The sequence below is a fragment of the Galleria mellonella genome, unplaced genomic scaffold (genome assembly GCF_026898425.1).
Source record: "Galleria mellonella isolate WM207_F2 unplaced genomic scaffold, CSIRO_AGI_GalMel_v1 utg55, whole genome shotgun sequence".
NCBI classification, from domain to species: Eukaryota; Metazoa; Arthropoda; class Insecta; order Lepidoptera; family Pyralidae; genus Galleria; species Galleria mellonella.
The window spans coordinates 2665837-2691931 of NW_026442115.1; the positions used below are offsets into that span (position 1 = coordinate 2665837).

Here is a 26095-nt window from a genome sequence, read left to right on the forward strand (position 1 = left end):
TATGTTGAACTATAATATGTACATATGTATTCAGCGAAAACACGGATAATGCATTGTTTATGGTTCTACTGCATCTAGTCCACACTTTTTTAATTTATTTTTTTTACTTACGAGTATCTACCTACTTCGTTAGTAAGTTTGTAGGCATAATAGAAGTTGCTTAAAACTTTTTTTTAAAGATTTTCTTTCTATACAAGAAATATCACGAATCGGGCTAATATAATTATATTTATTATGTGAAAATTGTTTGTGTGCGTGATCATTTCATTTTCACAGTCAAATTAAGGATTGGAGTGAAAATGGACAAAAAAAGAAGCCTAAGGTGTAGGTCGTGGTATAGGCAATTTAAGAACGCCTATAATGGGCTTATTTGATCTTGGAAATAGTGAACTTTAGACCGAAGTGTGCGTACCAACGCGTTGTAACTATTCTATTGTATTTTATTATTATAATATAATAAAATAAAAAATCACAAACCATCAAAACAAATTAGTAGATACTTACTCATTATGCTAAATCCGTAGCATCTAACGACAATAACAACATTGAATGGAAACTCCGTTACGAGTCATCGTCAGTAGCGTAGCTTTTCCTTACTATCTACTTGTGTGTTTATGTATGTTTATATTTTATTATATTTTATTATATTTATGTGTTATGCGTAAATTTACAGGGTACAGAGGAATAACACCTGAGTCCTCAGGAATGGCAACGCATGGGGGGTATCATGGGCGAAACAATATACTCTGTTATGTCCATGATACTGCTCATGTCTATAGGCGACGGTTACCACTTCCATCAGGTGGGCCGTCAGCTTGTTTGTCATTCTAAGTTGTATAAAAAAAAACAATTTTTTTTATCATAATGTACTTATATTCGTGTAACTTCAAACCAAAACAGCCATGCAAACATAACTTCACTGTAGAAACACGAATGGGACAGAGGTGCCCAAGCAAACTACTTTTGTACAAAGTATCCCTCTGGTAATTAGACATTTTAATATTATGTATATATATTATTTATCGAATAAAAATGAGATGAATTATTGAATATTTATGTATGATATCTTCACTTTTTCTCTACAAAGTTTAAAGATTATTTTCAATCGATATGTTGGCTTGGCTATGACTTTCCATGTTGGTTTCTTCATAGTGTTTTTGTCGAATAAAAAATGTAATTATTTATGTGTTATTTTTCTATTACCTTTTAAACTATGTATTTCTTTACAGTTTGTTTTCTTCTTAGTGTTTTGCTAAGTAATCGAACCTTACAGTGACTACTGAGATAAATACAACAGACTTTTTTTATATACGAATAGTAACTACAAACATTTAAATAGGGGAATAATTCGAGTGCAAATTCTAAATAATGTAGACGTCTAGACCACGTTACGTTGTAGTTTAGTCTAGACGGGCCATGACCTCTTTGACACCACTTGTTTTAATGTAAGTTTTGACGCGAGACGCTTATTACCTGGTAATTTAGACGTTGATACAAATATTGAAACATTTTATCCTAGTACTATTATAAACACGATGATTTGTTACTGTTTCATAGTTAAATGGCTAAACAAATTTGATTGAAGTTTAGTATACTGGTAGGTTACATTATTACTTCACCCGGAATATACTTTATATACAGATTCGCGTAGGCGAAGCCGCAGGAAACCGTTAGTTTATTATAAATATTAATGTGACGTCATGAAATTTGATATACGCGTAGTATTTGGGATGAAAAAGCCTTTTTATGTCACATGTCACGTGGACAAAGTCGCAGGTAAAAGTAGGTATTTTGGAAAATAAATATTTATTACTTTATTATTTCTTTTCCTATATTTGTTCAGCTGTTTTTAAAAGCTGCAGAGTAAACAATAATAATTTTAACCTATTATTTTTCTTGGATTTCTCGTGCGTAGTTAAGTAAATACAGACCAATGACGTCATTTACCAGGTGACATTAGCATATTGTTTTTATACTCCTGCATGTGAAAGAGCATTAAAATTTCATTTTCAATGCCATTGACCGAATGATTTTTCAAGGGAAATTTAAATGATGCACAAAGTCAAAATCACAAAAACAATTCTTTTGTAATTATGGTGTGTAATTAAAACTGTGTTTACGTATATTTGATGATAACTTTATCAACATACAAACATGATTTAGTAATATAGTAGCTAACAAAGTACTACAAATAGATAATGATGTACTGAGGGCGCTAAATTTTTTTATTTATTTTTTATTATTATTACAAAAATTCAAAATTACTGAAAACATGTTCTATTAGCATTCAGAAAGCACATAGGTTTATATTAATGCTTAATATTTTGAGACTATTCCAAATTGTATGAATATTATGCAATTTTTTTAATTTAAACTTGATGTTATTAATAGTATTGTTATCCCGTACACCGGTGGGTAGTTTATTATTAAGTCGAGGAACTAGATAATCAGCCGTACGCTTAACAGTTATTTACATAAAGATATTTTTGTAAAAAAATAATTCCAACTCATATATATGTATTAACAAACAATATTCCAGTTTAAAAGTAGAATGTTAGTATATCGACTGTGTATAAATAAAAAATGGAGAAAATATACATACATATGTATATTTTTCTCAGTGTATGTTATGGGATATTTTCGCCAATTGTTTTAAAACCGGTTGCGGTTGTTCCTTGGAAACTGTTATGAAATTCACCTCAGTTTAGTAGTTCTAGAAATTACTAAGAGGTAAAATATGTTAATGGTTTATGTGTTTGCTTATGCTTACGTAGCGGAGGTACAAACATATTTTAACACTTAATAATCTTTACTAATGTTAAAAATATAAACGTTTGTTTGTTTGTATGTTATCTCGGTGTCTCATAAATACCACTAGTCGCAGTGACCGGCATGGCGACTATTTATGATATAGATGTACCCACGGTTTTGTCTGCGTGACTGGGATAAAAAGGAATTAACGGGAATTTTAAGACAATTGGTTAAGCCATAAAATGTCAAGAGGGAATGAACAAACAAATTCACTTTTACATTATTACGAGTATGAAAGTTTTTTGCCTGCTAGTTCGTACACGTGGATTTTAGAAGTAGGAAAACTAATGAAAAAAACTATTTCTACATTGCGTATCAAGATAAACCATATGCCAGATTTTTAATTAAATCTTCAGAAATACAACTGTGATAACCGCATTTAATTTGGTACCGTGAATTTTGCGTGATACCGATACAAACAAACAGACTTCCGTGCCGGACAGTATTTCCGAATCGATACGACAACATAACCTTCAAGAAAAGAGTATATTCCTTTTTAAAAGGCCGGCAGCACACCTGCAATGCCGCTGGTGTTGTGGGTGATCATGGGCGGCGGTAGTCACTTACCATCAGGTGAGCCGCATGCTCGTTTGCCCCTGTGTTGTAAAAAAAACAGACAAAGTTTTTAAAACTTATTGTTTTAACATCTTTTGTTATTAATAAAACTTCTCGTGTTAATTTTTCTTAAACATCTCCCATGTACAGACATCGTGTAGTTACAACTTTATTATATTAGTAAGATTATGTGATAGTCACTGTTTGTTTTGTTAGGTATTGCAAGTATTTATTATTATGAGTAAATTTTGCTCATATTAAGAATAATAATAATAAGGCTTCAAGTGTCAACACTTGTTTTTGTAACATGCCCGAAGAACGCAAGGAAAACTTGTTCGTTTTTCGACCTTTATGCTTGTGTGTTTGCATTTGAAAAACATCATTGTCGTGCAGTTACTCACTCGTTATCTGGTCGTTCTTGTAAACATCACTCATGTTATTAGGCAGCTACATTGTACACCCGCTATTATTGTTTTGACACGTAAACAAAATGATGGCTCAATCGTTTCAACTGCCGCTTATCTATTAACCAAGTAATTCCATTCTACTAATATTATAAATGTAAAAGTTTGGAATTTGGTACATAGATAATAGTTTATCTATAATTATTAATTATTAGAATTAAGGCGAGGGGTGGGCAGCAGTGTCCCTCTTAAAACATCTCCAAAGCCAAAGTAGTTTGGCAACTACTCGCAAAACCTCCTCAAGGGGGAGACTTATGTTCAGCAGTGGACAGTTAAAGGCTGATATGATGAATTATTAATATTAATAGGATAATTTCTACCTTAATCCATGTGGACTAAACTATAGAATACAACTAGTACTGTAATTCTACTAATATTTACAGAGTATAGAGGCATAACATCCTAGTTCGGGGGGAGATTGTTAGTATCACGGACTACCAGTCCCATTGCTAGCAATATACCCTGTTAGGTCGACCTCCACGTGGTCTCGCCTGGAAACCGTCGTGCTAAATTCCAAGTGTATTCATCAGAATGGGCTAACTGACCTGCCTTTTCATTCTTACTTATCATCCCTCACTGGTGCCTCGCCAGCGTATACCATTAGCGATTAGGCCTCAGGAATGACATGGGGGAGCAGAGCGTATCATGGGCGAAAGTGTATACTCTGTTATATCGATGGTACTGCTCATGTCTATAGGCGACTGGAACTACTTTCCATCAAGTGGGCCGTCAGCTTGTTTACCATTCTAAATTGCATAAAAATAAAATATTATAAGTTACTCAATTACGCTTAAACGGCTAAACGGGTTTAAATGATATTTAGTACATTATCTTAAAACAATATTCTATATAAGTGCTTACATATTAACGCAGATAAAGACGTAGAAAATGGCTAGTTTATAATAATAGTAGGATTAAGTCGTGAAAGTCGAAAAATCGATCATGCTCTGGGGAGAAAGTTGTTCAGTTTCATGAATTTATTAACATCAGTGTGTTTCGGGTCGGTATACCCATTACGACTAGCCCTGTGGATTTATACGTCAATGCCAAATATGTTTCTCGTCGGTAAATAATTGTGGAAGGTCATAACAACACTACAATGCTATTAGTGCCGCGCCGCGCCTCTATTACGAGGATCAAAATCTTTATACAGAAAATTTACTTTAACAAGCGAAGTTTTTTTTTTTTGTGCAACTTAGAATGACAAACAAACTGATGTCCCACCTGATGGAAAGTGGTAACCGTCGCTTATAGACATGAACAGTACCATGGACATAACAGAGTGTACTGGTTTTCGTCCATGATATCCTCGATGCATTGCCATTCCTGAGGACTAGTGTAATTCCTCTGTACCCTGTAAATTCACTGCCATATCCCAACCTTCAAACCGAAACACAGCCATGCAAACAACTGCTTCAGGGAAGAAACACGAATGGGACAGAGGTGCTCAAGCAAATGACTTTTGTACAAAGTCTCCTTCTGGTAAATATATATATGGAGTAATAAATATAAAACGCATTGATATGTTATCATACTTTAATAAGATTATAGTCAATTTGACTGTTTTTTAAATTATTTTTGGTGGTAAACAAGCATACGGTCTGTCTGACGGCAAACCGGTTACCATAGCCTATAAACACTTGAAAGACCAGGGATGTCGCGTGCGTGTTGCCGACTCTTAAGAAACCTTATTACGCATTTTTTGAAAAAAACCATGGTGTAATTTGTGTTTATGTTACGCTATATCTTTGCCAATTCTGGATCGATCAGGATTGTTCTTTTTGCAACTAACAATTAGTTCTGTAATAATTTTATGATCGAAGTAGGTAGTATTTTAGAAAATAAAATATTAAATCCTTACAGATGTTGTAAATGTGAAAGTTTATTTGTTACCTCTTAGCGCCTTAACGGTAAAAACAATTGTTGCAAAATTTGGCATACACAATTCATTTGGTATGGAGAAGGACATAGGTTACTTTTCATCCCGGTCACGAAAACGAAATTGCGGGCGTAACTAATTGTTTTTAGTAATAGTTGTTAGTAATGAATTCATTATTTAAATAGAATAGAAATATGAAGAAGTGTTTCGGTTTGAAGCGTGGGATATGACGTGAATTTACAGGGTACAGAGGAATAACACCCGAGTCCTCAAAAATGGCAACGTATGAGGGGTGTCATGGGCGAAAGAATAATAATATAGATGGAGGCTGTCCTATATAAATCGCAGAGGATACAGGATTTTTAATTTAAATTACGCTGACAAAGCGGCTGATTTCATGTAGTAATTTATATTTTTAATGAAGTATTAGACCCCATGTCTGTTGTTAGCCGATATCTGTATGCTGTCAGTCGTCAGTCGTCGTGGTCGTGATCGTATTACTACAATTAACAATGACTGATAATATCTATTATTAATACGCATTATACAATGACAAATATTTGTTACATTTCTCATACAATATAGTTAGAATTGTTATTTGTGTTTTTGTAGTATGTTTCTTTTATCATCATAATGACGTCATTGAGTATGATTGTTTGTTTGTTTATATCTATTCTGGTAACAGCGAAAACAAAGAGATTATATTTTAATTATCTTTAAAAACCAAATTCTTAGTAATTTAACATTTTCTATACAAGGTTTTGTCTTGCATAGGTATGTTTGTAATAAACTAATTGCACACTCCAATTTTGCGTGGGTGTACTAATAAAGAAAATGGTTGGAGATGTTCTAATCTAAATTTTTCACTTTTCTGTAGAGTTTTAAAGACAAAATCTGTTCCCTTCAAAGAGATAAATTTTACTTAAAAAACGCTTCCTTTACAATTTACGTCTTTCTCTATAACAAAATAAATATATAAGCATACCTGTATATGATTTGTCAAGTTTTGTATGCAAAAACGGGGTTTGTTTATTCATTCTGAATAAGACGTGTGAGAGAATAGAATAAATACTATGTGATGAGGTTTAATATTTTTAATAATTTATGACAGATATGATCTTACTGGTTATTTGATAAGAATTATTTAAATTGTGCAACTATTAGTATGTGTGTAGTAGCTAACACTCGAAGAAAGATTGGCCACCACTAAAACCACCTAAAATTTCACAACCTTCCATATCAGCCATCAATCTCCGACTGCTATTTTGTTCATCCACGTTTTGCGATACCTGTTTCACCTCTAAACGTCGAACATTCAGGCAAATTATTATGCCTTGTTTAATTAAGAAGCGTAGTAATTAAATTATGCTTTCCTCTCTGGTATAAAAAAAAAGTATTTTGTATAAATATTAATTCGCTATGTCTAGTATCATGGGGGCATGGGCTTGGAGCCACTTAACACAGGATATTATATCAACCTATTTAAGAGCACAGTTCTTAAACTACAACTATTGTACTCATTTATAATTATAATATTAGTACTGTAAATTAATTTTAACTACAGTTGTTTTTTATGAAAATTTTATTTCAATCTACGAGTACTTGCCTTGATATTACATAAGCTACTTATTGGCAAATTCCCTAATGCGTTAATGAATTCTTTTGAAAATATCACCTCATGCGGTTTCTGTCAACACTACACATTTTTTTATTCCTATTTTCCGTGGCTATAAAGTATTTTATGTAGCTATAAAATATTTAAAGTATTTTACCACATAAAATACTTGGAAACCTAATTCACGCAATCAAAGCTGCACTATACAGCTAGTCAATAAAATACCGTCAAAGAACAGAGTATACGTGCAAAGTGGTACGTGGTAATGTGTATGAGCTCATTATAGCCGAGCAACGAGCCATGTCTTATTAGTCTCCCAGAGTGGTGGGTGATGACCCTCCAGCGCCGTGGTGCAAAGACGCCTGGTTGTTAGTTCCGCACTATTGCGGCATAACAGTCGCATTCCGGTTGCTTGCCTCCGCTGCACTGATTCCATATTGTATAATGTAACTGATGGTCATATTGTCTCCTCGAGCCTCCTGTTACTATACATATTTTATATACAACTGTACATCATAGTTATCATATTTGCTAATGTTATAAACTGGCTATTTCCTGCAGCTTTGTTCGTTAGCTAAAAACATTAGTCTATATAACATTATATATTACAGCCTTATGTCTTTATCAAATATTATTTAAATCCATTTAGTCTTAACCACCATTAAGAAACAAACATCCAAACATGTGTATAAACTTTCACATTTATATTATTTGTTAATATGTGGATAAATGTGAAAATTTGTAAAGAATATTAGTATATTAGAGGTTTGTGTATTTATTACCACTTACCATAACGGTTCAATCAACGATCATGAAATTTGGCTTACACGTAGTAATTATCATCCAGTAGAATATATGTAACTACTTTTTATAAAGCTAGTAGAACTTAAAGAGTAATATTGTTGTGTGCGTTTCCGTCTGTCTCTTATATGAATAAAATTATTAAATTATTTTCCGATACATTTATATTATTAAACTTTTAAACTGAGTGAGATTCTTACTCCTTTATTTCACAGAATTTTATTAAAATATGATAAATAATAAATAGTGCTAAATTTATACGTATGTATTTTCTGTATAGGTTATTTATACTTAATGTTTGGTTATTAAAATCAAGATGTGATTAAAAGAAAAACATGTTGTAATGGTTTGAAAATATGAATAATTGCGTCATTTCCGGGGGCTGCGCAGGCGCAGTATCACGCGTGGGAACCACATGACAGCGCAGCGTGGGCTCCCACAGCTCATTGTCTAATTGTCTATAGCCGACCCACGGCCTAACCTTTCGATCGACACAAGTAAGTAGTTCAACTTCTTGTGTCCAAATCAGTGTCATAGTGATGTCAAAAAATACTAAAATATAGGGAATTTATTTTCAACCGTCACCAAAACGGAGCAGGTTCTCAATTTCAATGTTTTATTTGTAACCGTGTCATAACTTGAAACTTTTGAGTGAAAGTTTTTCTTTATAAGTTAAAATCCCGCTTGACTTCTGCAAGTATAATGCATAAATGCACCCTGGTTGCCTGCTCTAAGTTAGCTGAACAGTATATTCTGTTATGTCCATATTACTGCTCATGTCTATAGGCGACGGTTAACACTTTCCATCAGGTAAGCCGTCAGCTTGTTTGCTATTCTAAGTTGCATAAAAAAATATTTATATTATAGGTTGTAGATCTAGAAGCCTATCATTCCATGCCTCATATATGAAAATTCACGTTGTTTTTAATTAGGAGTTCCATTTGTGATACCAATTTTAAACGGCATGCGATATCACTGATTCTTATTTCCCTTTTAACTAAGCAAAAGCCGTACAATCGACTGGAAAAATAGAAGATTCAAGAGAATGGTTGGGTGTTTGTTATGCGATATCTTAGTCAATCTTAGTATTCTTCTTAAGGGATCATTTTGCAATCAATAGAATTAGCTTTCATGGTGGCCTATACTTCTAAATTTCCTTCTACTGTGGTAGGTACTTTAGGGTCAAATTGGTGCATTAGTATAAATTTTTCAAGAACTAGCTTTTGCCTGCAACTGAGTTCGCGTGTCAGAAATATATCCACTGATCAGGATAAGAAATAGCCTATGTCCTTCTCCATCTCATATACCAAATTCTATAGAGATTGGTTAAGCCGTTAAGAGGTAATAAACGAGCTCTCTTTCACATTTATAATATTAGTAAGGAACAACCGCGAAGGTTTCCATGAAGAATTGCGTGAAGGTCGACCAGATAAGATATACTGCTTACAGTGCGGCCGCTAATCGCTGTTATTAAGAATCTTTTCTTCCAAGCAAAATGTTGTATGTACGATGACAGGGTCGAGAAAGGTCGTTTCCTATCAAAGTGGTTAATTTTTTTTTATACAACTTAGAATAGCCGCATTACATGAATCATTGTTCTATTAATTTTGCATACTAATTAGTATTATGCTCTGCGCGCCATGCCTGTACACTTGGTTAGATATATTAAATGAACTGTTCTGTACGTAAACATATTCGTAGCTCACGTGATTTGGTAAATAGTTTGTGAGAAAAACCAATGTCACAGAAAGAAGAGACAGATTTGTTTTCATAGGATTTTATATAAAAGGAAAAAATAACTTGTCACTTTTTTAAACAAGAAATCAGTATAGTATCAATTTAACTCGGAAACATCTGTTTACATTTTCTACAGTTCCCAGTCTGACATGTAATATAATATTTTCATATAATTATTGCAATATAATTATCGACAAACGGTATCGTTCGGCGTTTTATGACAATTAGAATTAATTGGTGTACTACCTACCGTTACACAACCATTATTTTAATCTCTGGAGCCAAGACACTATTGTTTGCGTCGGCGGCGCCACCAAGGTCGGGGTCATTGAACTTATTTACGTCTTTCAGCAGGCGCCGTTTGCCGCTACTAGTGGAAATAAACTATATTATTGTATGTGTAGCCCCCTTTATAATTATTTAAATATATGCTTCACGATGTCAGCGGCGATTTACTATATTTAGAAGCATTGGTTTGTTATATACAAATGCATTTATGTATAAACACATAATGAATCCGATACTGAAACGTGATTTTTTCCATCTGGCATGACAGTTTAATGATATATTACCTATGTATATCAATTTACTCAATACCTTGATAATGATCGCTAGAAACATTTGTGACACGTTCTTTTATGTAGTATTAAAATGTACATTATAGGTATAGGCATCAGAATAAAAAGAAATTAGGATTAAAATGGAAAAATATTATATTTTTATGATATGACTGTGAAATAAAATTAGCGCAGTGTTCAGCAATTTTATATTATTACAAACAATGACAAAGATTGTACAAGCAAATCCGACCGCTCATGGAGTATTACTCTGGGGGCTGGAGCGCCTGGATACTATAGCTTTTGGTCCTCTTGACTCTGTTAAAAAACAGGTTATATGAACGTCGCAGTCTTCTACGACGGGCTTATGTTTCTTTGCCATCTTCGTGGTATAAAAAAATTTCGGTTTGGATTTTTGTAACAATATTTTTTACAATATTTTATTAAAATTAATATTTTTTTTTTCAAAAATTGGTCAAAATTTTCATATACTTACATTAGAAATACATAATTTATGTATTTTTATTTTCAATGTTACCCCTTATGTCTTGTAAATTATAGTAACAAGTTGACTATTGTTTGTTTCTATAAATTTAATGATAAGATAACCAAGTTTTATTAAAATTATTACAGAAACACTTTAAATGAAATCATAATACATTGAACTTTTAATCAATTAATCGATTTTTAGTCGTACTATGTACTATTGGACAGCTGACTGTCTTCTATTGAAACAGATCATAGATGCAAATATATCTAGTAAATTGTTTATTGCAGTGACCGAATTTTATAAATTTTACACATAACTGACGTCCAAGTAATACCCTAATGCGTTATAGATTTGGATTTATCAATAGTGTTTACTCACATCAATTAAATGATACTTTATTTATTATTTACCAGAAACAGTTTTGTGAAAACAGTATTACAATCACACTTCCATAATCAAATAATAAGGAAGTCGATAGCAGATCAAACGGAAAATAATATTAGGGATAGTGTATTTATTATACTTATTAGTATCACGTAATATGGCACTGCGCGCCATCAACAACTAAAAGTGTAAATTTTCGCATTGTTGCTATTGGTATGCTGTAATAATAAAACGGCAACATACAATAGCAGGTCGGTTGTTGTCAATATTTGCTGAGCCCCTGACGTCTTTTAGTCAAAGTTTATTATAAAATCGGGTGCCGTATGCGGCGACATTTCGCGTTGCCAAGTATTATTTTCAATAGTTAATGTGTAGTTATAATATCCAATGTGTTTGCTATGTCTAATTAGATCGAATAACATACAAAATTTTTAATAATAAAATTTATATAATTGGTATATGCATGTTTTAAAGTACGATGCATTAGTAACGTAAGCTGCCACGTTTTTATACTTCATAGTTTTATACCTAAGCATTATTCTTAAAATATCGTTTTATCTGTCTGTAGTGATAACATTATATTGTAAAATTTCAAGACCAGCAAATTATACACAATGGTATCTATTTGGAGTTAGATAAAGAGACAAGTCTATATTTGATGATTGAATTTACGCAATGACGTGAATTAAAATAACTGAATCTATCTAGAATCACTGTATTTTTTGGTGTAGGTATAATTTTAGTATAAAATAATTAGTTGAATTAATATAAAATAAATTATTTATTGTATATTAAATAAATATATCATTATAAAAAAAAACAGCTTAATATCTTTATACTGTTAAAACGCACGCAAATACTCCGTTTTTGTAATAGCCACAGGTATTAATTTATATAAAAACTTATATAATAAAAAATTATATAAAAACGTTTAGTTATAAGGTTTTATCTATCTAAGCGGCCAGTTCCCTTTACAGTTTTTATATTTTATTTTGAATTTTTCGTTCTACCTGTTAACTTGTTTACTCAGAATTATTTATTTCGTCACTGTTAAGTCATCATTCACGGAATCGGTTCTATCCTGAATCACCGCGCAATCATATGCAAACAAACAAGATTGTATTATTATCTGACATCATCGTATTATTTCCTTTGTTATATTTATTGATTTATTACAATAAGTTTATTTAGTTAATAAACTCATTGCAGTAAATATGTATATATATTTAGAATTTCAAACTAAGATTACAGCATTATAGAAATGTAAAATATAATGTTTTTTAAAATATTTTTCATGCAATAATAAGTGTGATCAAAGAAGTTTAAAAGCAATTTGTATCTCCTGTAGACGTCTATTAATTTAATGACTACATATTAATTGGTCAATAAATATGAAATAATAGTTGTCTATTTGGATTTTCCCTAATGCATGAATCATGATAAAGGTATGGCATCAGCTAATCATGAGGTATTTTTGTACCAAATATAGACGCGTTAATTTACTTATTTGTCATTCATTTCGTAGACCTTGATCGAGGTTACAATAGCGGTGATTGAACTATGTGCGGAATACTCATAATTATAGAATAAACATTATTGTTTTAAGGCCCCATAACAATATATAAGACGGTGAAATCTTTTTATAACGTATGTTTTTACATTTGGAGTTAATTTATTATTAATTCCAAGAAAGTTAATGGTAAAGTTATAGTGTGATTTATCATACAAGTCAATAACTATTACATTTTATTTATTTAAAATCTAGTGGCATTTTTTAATAATCACTTTTGACACCAATGTTCAATTTCACTGTTTAAATTTGCTTATTGCCCGTAAATATTGACTGAATCGAATAAAATTATCAAAAGTTTTATTTTGGCATCATTGAATTTAACAATACCATTTGTAATATTTTTTTAAGTAATAACTATTTTGTTAATGACTCAAGTAGTGGACAATCCTATAACGCAATGTGATTAACGCTATAAGAGCCCTACACACGTGGTGCAACCACAAAATGTTCATCGCTGATGCTAGAAATATGTCTTATGGCGCTAAGCTATATTATTGATAAATTAGTAAAATATTTTAGTGCTATCAAATATGGTTGTATCATACAAATTTGCTAAAAAATAAAGCTAAAGATAATTTAGTAAGATAGTTATGAATAATATTTACGAATACCTCGTATATAACATAACAGTAAAGTTCTATTGCGTCGTCTATGTGCAGTCCGATCAAAACATCACTGCGCAAGAGGCCTTTCACCAGTGAAACTCAGTCATTTGACACAATTGTCAAATTAGGCACAGCTTCTCTTAAAACGAAAACAAACTTGTAAACAGCAATGCAACAACAGTATTCAGTGTCAGTATTTACGCTGCACTATAATGACGTATATCTGAAGATTTTCTAGTTTATAGTGTTTCTGTCAAAACAAAATCTAGTGGAATATTCAGGAGGTTTGAAGCCATACTTGTTTACAGTTTAAGGCCGTACTGAATTTTAAAGAAATAAATATAGTAAAAGTCTATTATTGTATATGTATGTATGTATGTTCATACATCTTAAAATGTATTAATATTGTTGCCTATCAAAATATTAATTTCATTTACAATTTGATTTTGTTAGACCAGTGCACCGCCATTTACTCTCTCTATTTAGCGTAACCGACCGGTAGAGAACATTAGGCATTGGTCTGCCCTGTAGATATACTTTAATGTGTGTAAATTTTTTAATAAATAAATGAAAATGTTTTAATTATTGTTGATGATAGGCGCTAACTATGGTGGAGTAGACTTTGGCGTATCTATGTTGTGTAGAAAGCAGGATTGTGAAGACAATTATTTGTAAATTTGTTTCCTCAAATGACTTTGCATTTTAAGCAAAATAAATTGTTAGTTTGCTTACGTTGTCGATAAATACGGTCACGTTTATCGTATACCTTTATGATTATTGGTCTTATCATAATATTTGTTATTGATTTGTATCGTATAATTCTAATACGTTTCAGGACATACTAACAAGAAAGAATCTAATCTAAGAAAAAAAATCTAATATATAGTTACAGTAATTTTAGTTATATTTTTCCTTTATGTAATTATTATAACTTGCGTATACTTATCTTTTTAATATATTTCAATTTGACCTTTCGATATAAAACTGTTTGGGCGTGAGTAAATTGTGAAGTCGTCATGTTATGTTTACAAACACGACCTTCTGTAATAGGTTATCGTAATCGTATACATTGAATATACCTATATTAACTGGATGAATGAATGACTTAGGAAAAGGTTTTTTGTTCGAATCGAGCTTGTTCCGTTGGCGCTTCGGCATTATTTACAGTGAACGGAATTCAAGGAATGAAACACTAGGCTTGTGTTCTATTCATAGCATATGATGAGATATGTGATGGATGGATGACGTGGCCTCGCCGACGCCGCGCAGTTGCAACTGCTGGCGCGGCGCCGCGAGTCGCCGGCGTCGCTTCGCCGCCGTCGTTTCAGTCACGAGGACGCATATACACGCAACACACAATACAACAGTATAATTCATTATCTATCTTTAACGCATATTACACATACATAACAGACCTCGCACGATGACGTTAGCATCGTGCAAATTCCCGCACTAATCATAGAATTCCATTTTAGTATGACTTTGTATAATCGTATCGGCTAATTCGCATTTCTTCCTCATATCCTTATACGATTTGTAATAAAATACCGATATGTATCGCAATGAATCGGCAGTTTTAATACATTGTTTATTATAACGCATTATTATTTTTTTATTTTAATTATATTTATTAACAAATATGTCTTATAAATATGATAACTTCAAATTATAACCTGTTATTATCTTAGTATTAGTCACATATATTATGCCTGAATATACGTACTCCAAAATTATATTCCTGATAGTTAATTTTTAACTTGTGTGTTATTGATACAATTTATAATAAATAAAATTGCGAAAAAAAAAACAATTATTGCTAAATTATTTCGATCAAAAATCTACAAAATAAATTATCATACAGTATTATATATATGCATATAGAATCAGACGGAATGACAACAATACTTTTTTAAATCTGTTGAAAACTGGTCGAATTTTATAGAGCCATCCACTCCTACGCTATTGCTATACGATGAAATATTACATATAGATTATTCACTACCAATAAGCATTCACTCTAATAGCTCACTGCAGTGAAGGCCTGCATAAACGAAAGACATTTTGTCGAATAAAATTAATATTTTCCTCTGTATACCTAAACGGGATAACGTGGACGTTTGTGTGTTGTTTTTGTGTTTTCTGTTATGGTAATCAAAATGTACGCCAAGGATCTTCTATCGTGTACACAGATCTTGACAGTAAGGGATTGTGTAAACGAGGGTCAATCCAATATATAACTTCCGCAGGTATCTTAGCATTTTATTAACGTCCCGGTAATAGAGATAGGTTACACCCCACATGCGAATGAGATAGCCTATTACCACACCAGGCAAGTGTCTTGGTATAAGTTTTTATTTCGATTTTCCTTTCTTTTTTATTGATGTATTGTAGTTTGTTCCCTTAGTCACCTCTTGTAATACTTGATGAAGAAAAGTTGTGGTTTAATCCATTGTAATCTTACACTACACAGAGTAAATGGAAGTAAAACATATGGAATTGCATTGCATAAACTATACGAGTTTATAAAATCCATAACAATGGGGAATTTTATTCTCCGTGGTCATAAACTCTTCGTCTGCGTAGGTCTTAACGCGCTCTAACAATTATTAGCACGTGACGTCCCATAGTCGATTGACGTATTTTTCGCCGGCTGCGCTGGCGTCAGTGCTATTCGTCATGAGAACATTATTTATAGGGTCAAGTTAAAAACAGAGCGTGTCGATGCGGCAGGACAAGACGATTTTGGTCGCAGAGCTAGAGGTGCCTGCGCCCACGCCTGTGAATCACGCGCTTGGCGCACGGCGGCGCAGCAGTAAACATTACCCTAATTACATTACACGCTAAAATGATGCTAAACAACCCATCGAACGCATAGTGTTGAAATCACAATTTTCATTGGTTTAAGAGACAGCAGATAATTCGCAACAGGTATTTATTCGCAGCTGAAAATCAGTCGAAACGACCCAAATTTTTGTATAAACATCCCCTTCTTTATTTTAAACAGAATAACGGACGTGGAACGGATGCTGTCAACTACATTTTTAAACAGAGATCTACGTATTCATATATATTGTTCTATCAGATAATATAAAATAATTATCAAGGTAACAGAGTAAATGTTTTATATATTGTTTGTGCATTTTGGTGGAATTATTTATATTTATAACTTAATTATTACTAGAGTTCCATTAATAGTATTTTGTATAATCTTCGCCTATAAGTAACATCATCTTCAGAAATAGTCTCTACTAAATCACACATAGGTATTTAGGTACCTTTCATTCTTTGTAAATATTATTATGTATTTTCATACAGAATGTTGTTATTGTATAGGTTCTATCACTTTAAATTGATTTCAATTATACAATAAGCTAGGAATATTCTACTAATAAATAGTATATGAGAGATTATAAAGATGATTGGTATTTAGAATTAGATGTTAGTCACTCAATTATTCTTAAATGGTTGAATCGATTTGAATGAAATTTAGTACGTTAATGATGATCCATTAACGTACTAAATTTCATTCAAATCCTTTTATTTTGATTTACATTACCGCAAACCGCGGGTTACAACTAGTAATATAATATATAAGTAGTAATATAATATATATATATATATATATATATATATATATATTCTTTATCGATAATGTTGATATGAGTATCTTACCTATTGATGTTTTAACGACTTTTACAATCGTCATAAAATTTGGTAAAACATGGGCTTGGTGTAGAGAAGGACATAAGCTATTTTATCCTGGTCAAACTGCCGAAGGCGTGGATTAAATTTGTCATATTCAGTTGTAAGATTCTGATATGCCACTAAAAATCTTTTCGCATTTAAAATGTTACCTCATACTCTTAGTAATCTATTGGAGCCGGTTAAAAAGTCTAGTCTTATTAGGATGATTGGCTAAAATTATGATAGATGTTGACAATAATATTTAGTAGACCTTTAAATGAATGGGATTTAAGAGTGTACAAATGAAATTACACACGATAAATAGTAGTGATATAGTACATACATACATACATATCTGTCACGCCTGTTTCCCATTAGGGTAGGCAGAAACAATGGAACGCCAAGTGCTTCGATTCAAAGAAACCTCATTCGCTTCTTGCACATTCATCAATCTTTTCATACACGCTAGTGATATAGTCTCTAATATTAACCGGTTTATTCATTATTTTCACTTTTTTTTGCTCTTTTATTTGTCCCTTTAAGGTGAGATATAACAGTAAAATTATAGGATACAAAGATACAAGTAACATCTTAGTCCTAAATAATCGCATTATGGGTACCATGGGTATTATAATGTATTCAATGATTTTGATGTCTATGGACTAAAACAGATTTTTTTATCATAAATTATATTATTCTTTCATAGTAGAGTGTGTAACGTAAGCGTACTTTATTACAGTGACGTTACTGATAATTCATTTAGTGTATTAATTGGTAAAAAACTTTTTTTTACAAATTATCACACTACGACTAAATGACTGGATTGAACACGTAATAGTGGTACAATATCGAGATATCTTGAATTTATATTACAATATTATTTTATGAACAGTAAACTTCCAATAAATAGATATTACCTAATATATGTGTTTCGATTGGTACAAAGTGATGTTCACATGTCTATCTATATAGATAACGATACTACTTTCCATCAGGTTGGCTGTTAGTTTGCCATGTAGCTTAAATTAAGTGCAATAAATAATAACAGTAATTTATTTCTCGCACAAACTTATAATTAAATAGGTTAAAATGAAAAAAAGTAACAGACGAATTGTGAGAACTGGAGTCGAACTTGGCTATAAAGCCTATATTCCTCAAATATAATCGGGTAAAATTATTTTATTTAATAGGTAAATGATGAAAGAAGGAGAGATAATGAAAATATGCATATTTTACCGTATATAATTTATATTACTACTTTGAAAATAGTAAGTATATACAGTCGGCGGACATAACACCATATGGCGTTCTTTATTAGTCAACCAATGGTAAGTCATACATAAAGTATGTTTTGTATGTTATGTAGGTGCGTAGTACTTATTTAACATTTCTAATGAACCAAAGTGCGTCAATGAAACAACTGATTACGTTGTCTTGTCGCACAGTAAGTGGAAATGTTGCCCTAATTGATTCTAGATTAAACCACTATATGGTCAACGATGGCTCAATCCTGATGTAATTCAAGTATTCTTGCCTTTTTTTACAACACGGAGCAAACGAGCATGCGACTCACCTGATGGTAAGTGACTACCGCCGCACATGATCACTCACAACACCAACGGAATTACAGGTGTACTGCCGGCCTTTTAAAAAGGAATATGCTTTTTTCTTGAAGGTTATGATGTCGTATCGGTTCGGAAATACTGCTGCTGGAAAGTAAAAAAAACTGTAGCAAATTCTAGTTTTCTTAGCGACAATTAGAAATGTTAACAAAATGACTGATGGTAATCATTCAACTTATATTGATATTTTATACAGGAAATTTCTTATTTATTCTAACGACGATTTTTTTTAAGTTCATATAGAATTTGTCAATGAAATCTCATCCGTACTATAGGTAGGTACTGTAAGTAAGTACCTACCTATAGTACGGATTATTATAAACACTCGTATTTCTCATAAATATCAGTACTAATTAATAATTTAAGAGTATATTTCGCAAAAAAAGAGATTTCAATAGAGATAAAATTAGTTTGGAAGTGAATACCATCTGATTGAATCCCAATTGATAAGTATGATTTTGTGTAAACTTATATTTTACTGGTACATGCGTACTTGTATATTTAGATTTATTTCATCTAATTTTTATGGACAAAATAGTAGCAAGAGCGTTCTCCTTCGTCTCTTTGTATAGTCTTTAACTGGTGGAATTCGCGAAATTGTATTGTATACATTTGTTACATTTGTATTGTATATATTAGTTTAAAGATAAGTAGAGCGATTGATCTCTTCGTAACTAAAGTTCGTTGACAATCTCACTAAAACGATTCGTCTTTCTTATGGTTATAACAGAAAGTATCGCAATACTCCTGCATATTTCGGTGCAAACATCATGGTGAGCCCTGAAGGAAGTAAGAAACAATAACTTATATTATAAATGTGAAAGTTTGTTTGTTTCTTATTAGATCCTTATTATTAATAGCTCTGCCAATCGTCATGAAATTTAGTCTACGTAATAATCATATCCATATACGAGTCCCAAATAGCCAGTGTCTTCTATCCCAATGTAGAGAACATATGCTCTTTGTGCATATAACAACAAAATTAACAATACGAGCAATAGCTTTGAACTAATTTTAGTAATATATAAGGGGGTATTTTGAATTTACAGGCCACTTTATAACTAATTTCAAAGTAATTCTATGCGAACAAAGGAATCCGCTATTTGTATAATTCATCTGTTTGTAACATGTGTTTATATTTTTTAGATGTCGTTTGCTTATAACCTGCGTAACACTATAGTCACTGAACTATACCTATGAAGATATAGAGTTCTAAAAATGAGCATATATTTTCGCCAATTCTTTCGATTTTGATAATTCTTTTGACAATTAACAAATAAATAAATAATATTAATTTTGTCCTAGTTTAAATTATCTTAGAATTATGTTCGTACATACTTAAAAACAACAAGATTTTAGTTACAGAACTAATGGTAATTAGTTGATGGAGGTTAGTTTATTGAGCAGCAAGTTGATGAATACAACTACGATAGCTATAAGTAATCTGAAATAATTCCAAAGACAAATTGGTCCTAAGAATTATAAGCAGCTGGTATGTTTGTATAGTCAGTCATTGCTAGCGCGTCATAGTCATAGTTAGGCGGTCATTCTCGAATTGTTCGTTTACTACTGAGGTTTATTCCTGGGTTCTCTTGTCTTGTTTGTTTGCGTTTATTTCTGCGTACGCGTCGGATGTCGAGTCCGCATTTAGCCGCAACATGAGCTGCGGCCGTGCAGTCGATACCGCGATGCATCGCGCCAAACTAATGTCTTTGGCGCCGACAATAGGACCCGGCGCGACGGCGTTATTGTCGTCTCATGTTAAAAAAAGATCACTTGTCGTTTGCTATATTACATGCAAAAATTGGTCATTTCCTACATCATGAATTGCAATGAAGTTAATAACGGCACTGAATGTAAATTTTACTTGAATATGTAGCTTTCTAATTGGGTAAAAAATGATATATTAGAATATATCAAAGGCAAGAAAAAAATTATAGCATTGTAGTATACATAATATGTCTAGTGGTAATTAATACTAAACAGTTAGTCACTGCCTGTTTACGTCTGTTTGTTTAGTGGAAATCTCTTACATATTTCAGTATAAAAATCATGGTGGGCCCCCAAAGAAGCAGTCTTTATTTATACTATAATCTGGTTGTAAACCGCGGCTTTGTCTGCGTATATGAAAATAACAAAAATATCTTGTGTATTAATATAAAATATTTCATTCAAAACCATCCAGCTGTTTAAAAGCGCGATTAAGTAATAAACATTCAAGTATCTTTACAAACTTCTTTCACATGTATAATATTAATAAAAGTCGGACTTATGTAAAAATACACGTAACAAGATAGGCGTTCTTTGAAGCTAATGGAAAATTATAGATTTTGCAAAGGAAATTCTGGAATGCTTTGCCCTAGTATCAGGTTGCTGCGTCGGCGTGTGTCAGGGGCGGGCGGCGGCTATGGCGGCGGGCCGGAGCGGACTCGGCTCAATGAAAATATAAATAAACACAAACACATAGACACGCCCTGTTGATCTGTTTTCCATTCCAAGAACTGAGAATAACTGGGTATAGTCGTGGCCGCCAGTTGATTTGTTATATTTTGTTGACAGCTTTCAAAAATATATTAATCTACGCTTACTAGTATTTAGATACACTCGTATCATAATAAGAGCACAAAGAAACCAAAACTTCATACGTGAAGTGTTTTTGGAAATAATATTACTTAAGCGATATTGTTATTTATAACAAAATAGTCTAAAATGTCCAGGTATTATGTTAAATATTAATTTTCCTAAATGTAAAAGCGTAAATTCATAATAAAAACCAAGGTTTATGTAATTAAAATAATATTATAGGAAAATCGTTGATTAATTTTTTTTTATACAACTTAGAATGGCAAACAAGCTGACGGCCCATCTGATGGAAAGTGGTAACCGTCGCCTATAGACATGAGCAGTACCATGGATATAACAGAGTATACTGTTTCGCCCATGCGTTGCCACTCCTGAGGACTTAGGTGTTATTCCTCTGTACCCAGTAAATTCACGCCACATCCCACACTTCAAACCGAAACACCCTTCAAGCCATGCATGGTTGAAACACGAATGGGACAAAGGTACCCAAGCAATCGACTTTTGTACAAAGTCTCCCTCTGGTATAATATAATTTTCATACATATAGTATCTAGTTACTGATTTTGGGTGACGGTCACTAAGATAATAAATAGTATTAATCTACAGTGTTGCGTAAAGTTTACAGAAACATTTCATCATCAACGTCTATAATTTGTAAGGATTCGTGTTAACCGACATATAATATTATGTGAAATACAATCTCCTTACCGCAGAAGGTAGTGGGTGGGTATAAAGTATAACACATTACCCTGTTTCATTCTTGACACCATTTTACGTTGATGGCATATAAATAACATTGAAATTGATATTATATGCATAAATCGACAAGGAAGTGCCAATATCTCCTGACTGACAATACCCAGATTCTACAGATATTATATAAAATAAGAGATATTTTCATACAGTTATTACGATATATTATCTGAAAATGGATATAAGTTTATTTTTTATTTGTATCTGTCTCTTATTCAAAATTACTTTTCGGATATTTTACTAAAATGGAAAATTTACTTTTATATATATATATATATATATATATATATATATATATATATATATATATATATATATATATATATATATATATATATAATATAGAAATTTGGCAAACTACAGGCTTTGAAGCCTGTAGTTTGTTAGTGTGTTATCAGACGCTCGTATAATCAAATTTACATAAATAATTATATGTAAATCTGATGATCCTATAACAATATGGTAATCGCACCATTACACTTCTACCTGTAAAGTTACTCTTTAAATAAATTCCGATAAATCGATATGGCAACACTAGCGACATAATAGTTCCATATTGTTCTGATATTGCAATTCCATATTGCAAACTGATCTCAATTCTAACCTAATTCCTAGTCGTTGAGTGCAGTACAAAATTGTCATTGGCAATAGATCGGATTGATATCGATGTTAGATTCAAGAGTAAACCTGTTGGATAATTTGCAAAATACCAAATTTCTCGATAACTCATGTAGAGGTTACAAAATTAGTTTATATTTGTAGCCTAATTAATTAATTGGCCTGCAAATATAGAAAATATACTACAAACAAAAATAATAGCCAGGATCTCATATGGTAGAGGACGTGGTGGGCACAGGAACTCAATTTTGTTAAGGCGTAAGCAAACGAGCTTGGACTCGTTCAATAGGTCACCTTTATGGATGCGAGCACTGCAAGTTAATAAACATACAAATTATTGTTGCACCGCGGGCCGCCGGGCCGCGTCGCGTCCGGCCACCCCGGTGGCGACGTCCCCGGCGCGCGACCGCGGCGCCGGGTTCAAAGTACGCATACGACGCGCGCGTTCTGAAACAATAGGGCCGACATGTCCGTTATGTCATGTAGTTCAAATGAGATATATCTGGACAGTGAATTTAACGTTAATAAAATTTTCCCATTTACATGTATTTCGATACATGGTGTTTGCTTGACTGTTACGTTCACTACAACATTTGCACAAAATATTTCTGACTACTCAGTTTAAGATTACATTTCAAAATCTAATGTTTTAGTACATATTTGTTTGTAACTAAGTGGCGGTAGCAAACGACGCAACATCTGATGACTAACGGATGTCTAATGACAATGATGGTCACCTCACCACTTGCTGACCCTGAAGAAATCATAATACAAACACAAGATCAACAATACGCTAAATATATACAATTTATTATGGAAATTTACATTGTTAGATTTCATACAAATCCATTTAACAATTTATACATTATAGCACGCAATGTCGCATTTGTGATTATTATAGAATCATATTTGTGCCTTTAATATATAAAAAAATTCAATATCTAGCCATAAACACTGTCATTTTATAAAAAGTTGCACATTACCTAGTTTTTGCCTACGACTTTGTCTATATAATCTGGATTTATAGAATGACCAATGATAAATGTAATATATGATTTAAGTTTTCATCCGCCAGTAGAAAACTTATAATCAGGTACAATAAAAATATTTAATTATTTTTTAAAATTAACATATAATTGCAACGTTGCCATCCTTTGGTAACCAAAAGTTATAAAAGCTCTGAATAAGATTAGTCAATTCCCAGATCTGATAAGTAGTCTTCTTACAAATCATTTTTACATACAACACGATTTCGTACACGATCTGTAGAACCTAATTAATAAACATCTTGATCAGTTAAGTTTATATGAAGATATATTGACTTATGACACCAACTTTAGACAGATCTCTATATAAGACAGAGACAAGCTGGCGTCGAAAAAGCTCGAGGTGCTCAATAGAACGAAAGCTCGAGACAAAAACTGTGATTGTATAAGTCGTTAATCTGGCTTCTCGTGGAGCACTACTCTCATCTGTGGACCGGAGCACCTGGATCCCAGCTTGCTCCTCTTAACTCAGTTCAAAAACGGGCTATGAAAATTGCCGATGATCCTAATCTCACAAGCGGTATCGAGTCCTTAGGAGTTGTTTGAAATGACTTTTGCTGCTATTTGTTTTTTGGCATATAATTACATGATAATGTATATAAATTTATAAATAACGAATTATTGTCTCTTTGTCAGAATAGTGTATTTATTTTTATGAAAAAAGTTTTATAAAAATTAATACAATTATTACATAAAATTATTACAAACCAAAGCTAGATTACATATACTTTATGTGTCTTTACACATATAAAGTATATGTAAACTAGCCTTGGTTTATATATATAGAAAATCTAGATCTACTTTCAATAATAAAGATTACTATAATTTATGTTCAAAAAGGGTAAAATTGCAATTCAATGTTTGGATAAGGTCATTGAATTTAAAGAATTATATTATTGTAAAACATAGTTTGGTACTTTTCGTATTAGATAGATAGCTGCTTATATCAGTGGACTAAACCTTTATAGGGAGAGCTATTCATAAACAGGTAATTTTACACATTTTTTTTTGTTAGTACCTTAACGAAATTTAGACAGTAGGTCCGGTAAACAGCTGGTATAAAATACATGCCTTATAATATATTTGAAAGAATATGTCAATTCATGTAGGTATCTATTAAAGTTACTTGATAAAACCAAGTTGCCATTGATGTAGAATTCGTTTCATGTAGTAGTAGGTATTTAAAGTATTTGACATTTTGCGAACCGGAATTAGATCAGACAAAGCTCATTTTTTTTGCGTTTAAAGTCGATTATAAATTTTATAGTCCCAGAACCTGTATTTGTTACATAATATATAATGATCATTAATATTATAATTATTACGTTCTATATAGGTTTGTGACACAGTGGCAGTGGATGTTATGTTTTTAATTACTATCAGTACTTTATCATGTGTATCATAAACAAAAATTACGATTTACAATTCTTTATCAATAAACAAACGTTGTTTAATTAGTTTTATGTAGCGTGAAACGTGCGTTTGGACTTAGTTGAACGATCTTAGAACTTCCACATGCTACTACGCTCCTGTTTGTTTTCACGCTGATAATGGAAAGTTTCATTGCTTTTCGTGATCACTAATATTATTTCTTGTTGCTGATAACGGGTTAATGCAGTTGAATATTATACACGTGCTGGGTTGTATTGTAACATACTAAGCACGTGTATCATACAAATCACACAATATTTTTCTACTTCTGTAGTAAGTTAGTAACAGCTGCAGTTATGCAATCAAGTAGAGATTGAGTTTGTCGGCTCTACAACTGTGAATAATCGTTAAAAAGTGCGCGTAAGCAAGTCATCTATGAGCGTAACTTACACTCTTATCGGATTTACACGTGCCAGCAATTTACGCTACACTAACATTGTATTATATATTCTCACATTCCCAGGTGGTTCTTTTGTCCATAAATTGTCTCAATTGTACAAATCTTCATATGCAATGGTATAATAATTTTTGTTTAGCAAGTCATTCACATAAAGAATTAATATTGATTTATTCTTCAAATATGTGGGCCGATTATTGAAAATCAGTTATTAGGTGCTATTGTGTTATGGGTTTGTGAGTAATGGAAGCCCGTATGTGTCCATTCGGCGGGTGCAGAGAGCGTATCTATAATTTAATAATTTGGCCCTGTTATCTATATCACAGTGCTGACGTAGAAAATACGTTTTCGAATCGTAGCGTGGCGTAGAAACCCGTTTGAAAACAATATTTATTTGGATGTCCAGTGAAAGTAACGGGTTAAGCTTACGTTTTGGTGTATATGAATGTAGATGACGACTTTTAACATAAGTTGAGTGTGCCAGATTGTA

General features: G+C 32.2%; 1 protein-coding gene and 1 long non-coding RNA gene across 3 annotated transcripts in view; one reads left to right on the plus strand and one right to left on the minus strand.

Moving 5' to 3' along the window:
* Positions 1 to 26095, plus strand: part of LOC113521365 (3-phosphoinositide-dependent protein kinase 1) — a 99982-nt gene that overhangs the window by 35230 nt on the left and 38657 nt on the right. The window lies entirely within an intron of this gene.
* LOC128201587 (uncharacterized) overlaps positions 10615 to 26095 on the minus strand; it is a 48569-nt gene continuing 33088 nt past the window's right edge. Inside the window, exons 3-5 of one of the 2 annotated variants that reach the window (XR_008253310.1) lie at positions 23063 to 23178; positions 18729 to 18861; positions 10615 to 10737 (exon numbers count right to left, since the gene is read on the minus strand). This is a non-coding gene — a long non-coding RNA (uncharacterized LOC128201587). Of the gene's footprint in view, positions 10738 to 18728; positions 18865 to 23062; positions 23179 to 26095 lie in introns of both variants that reach the window. The other variant, XR_008253309.1, reaches the window with a different exon arrangement.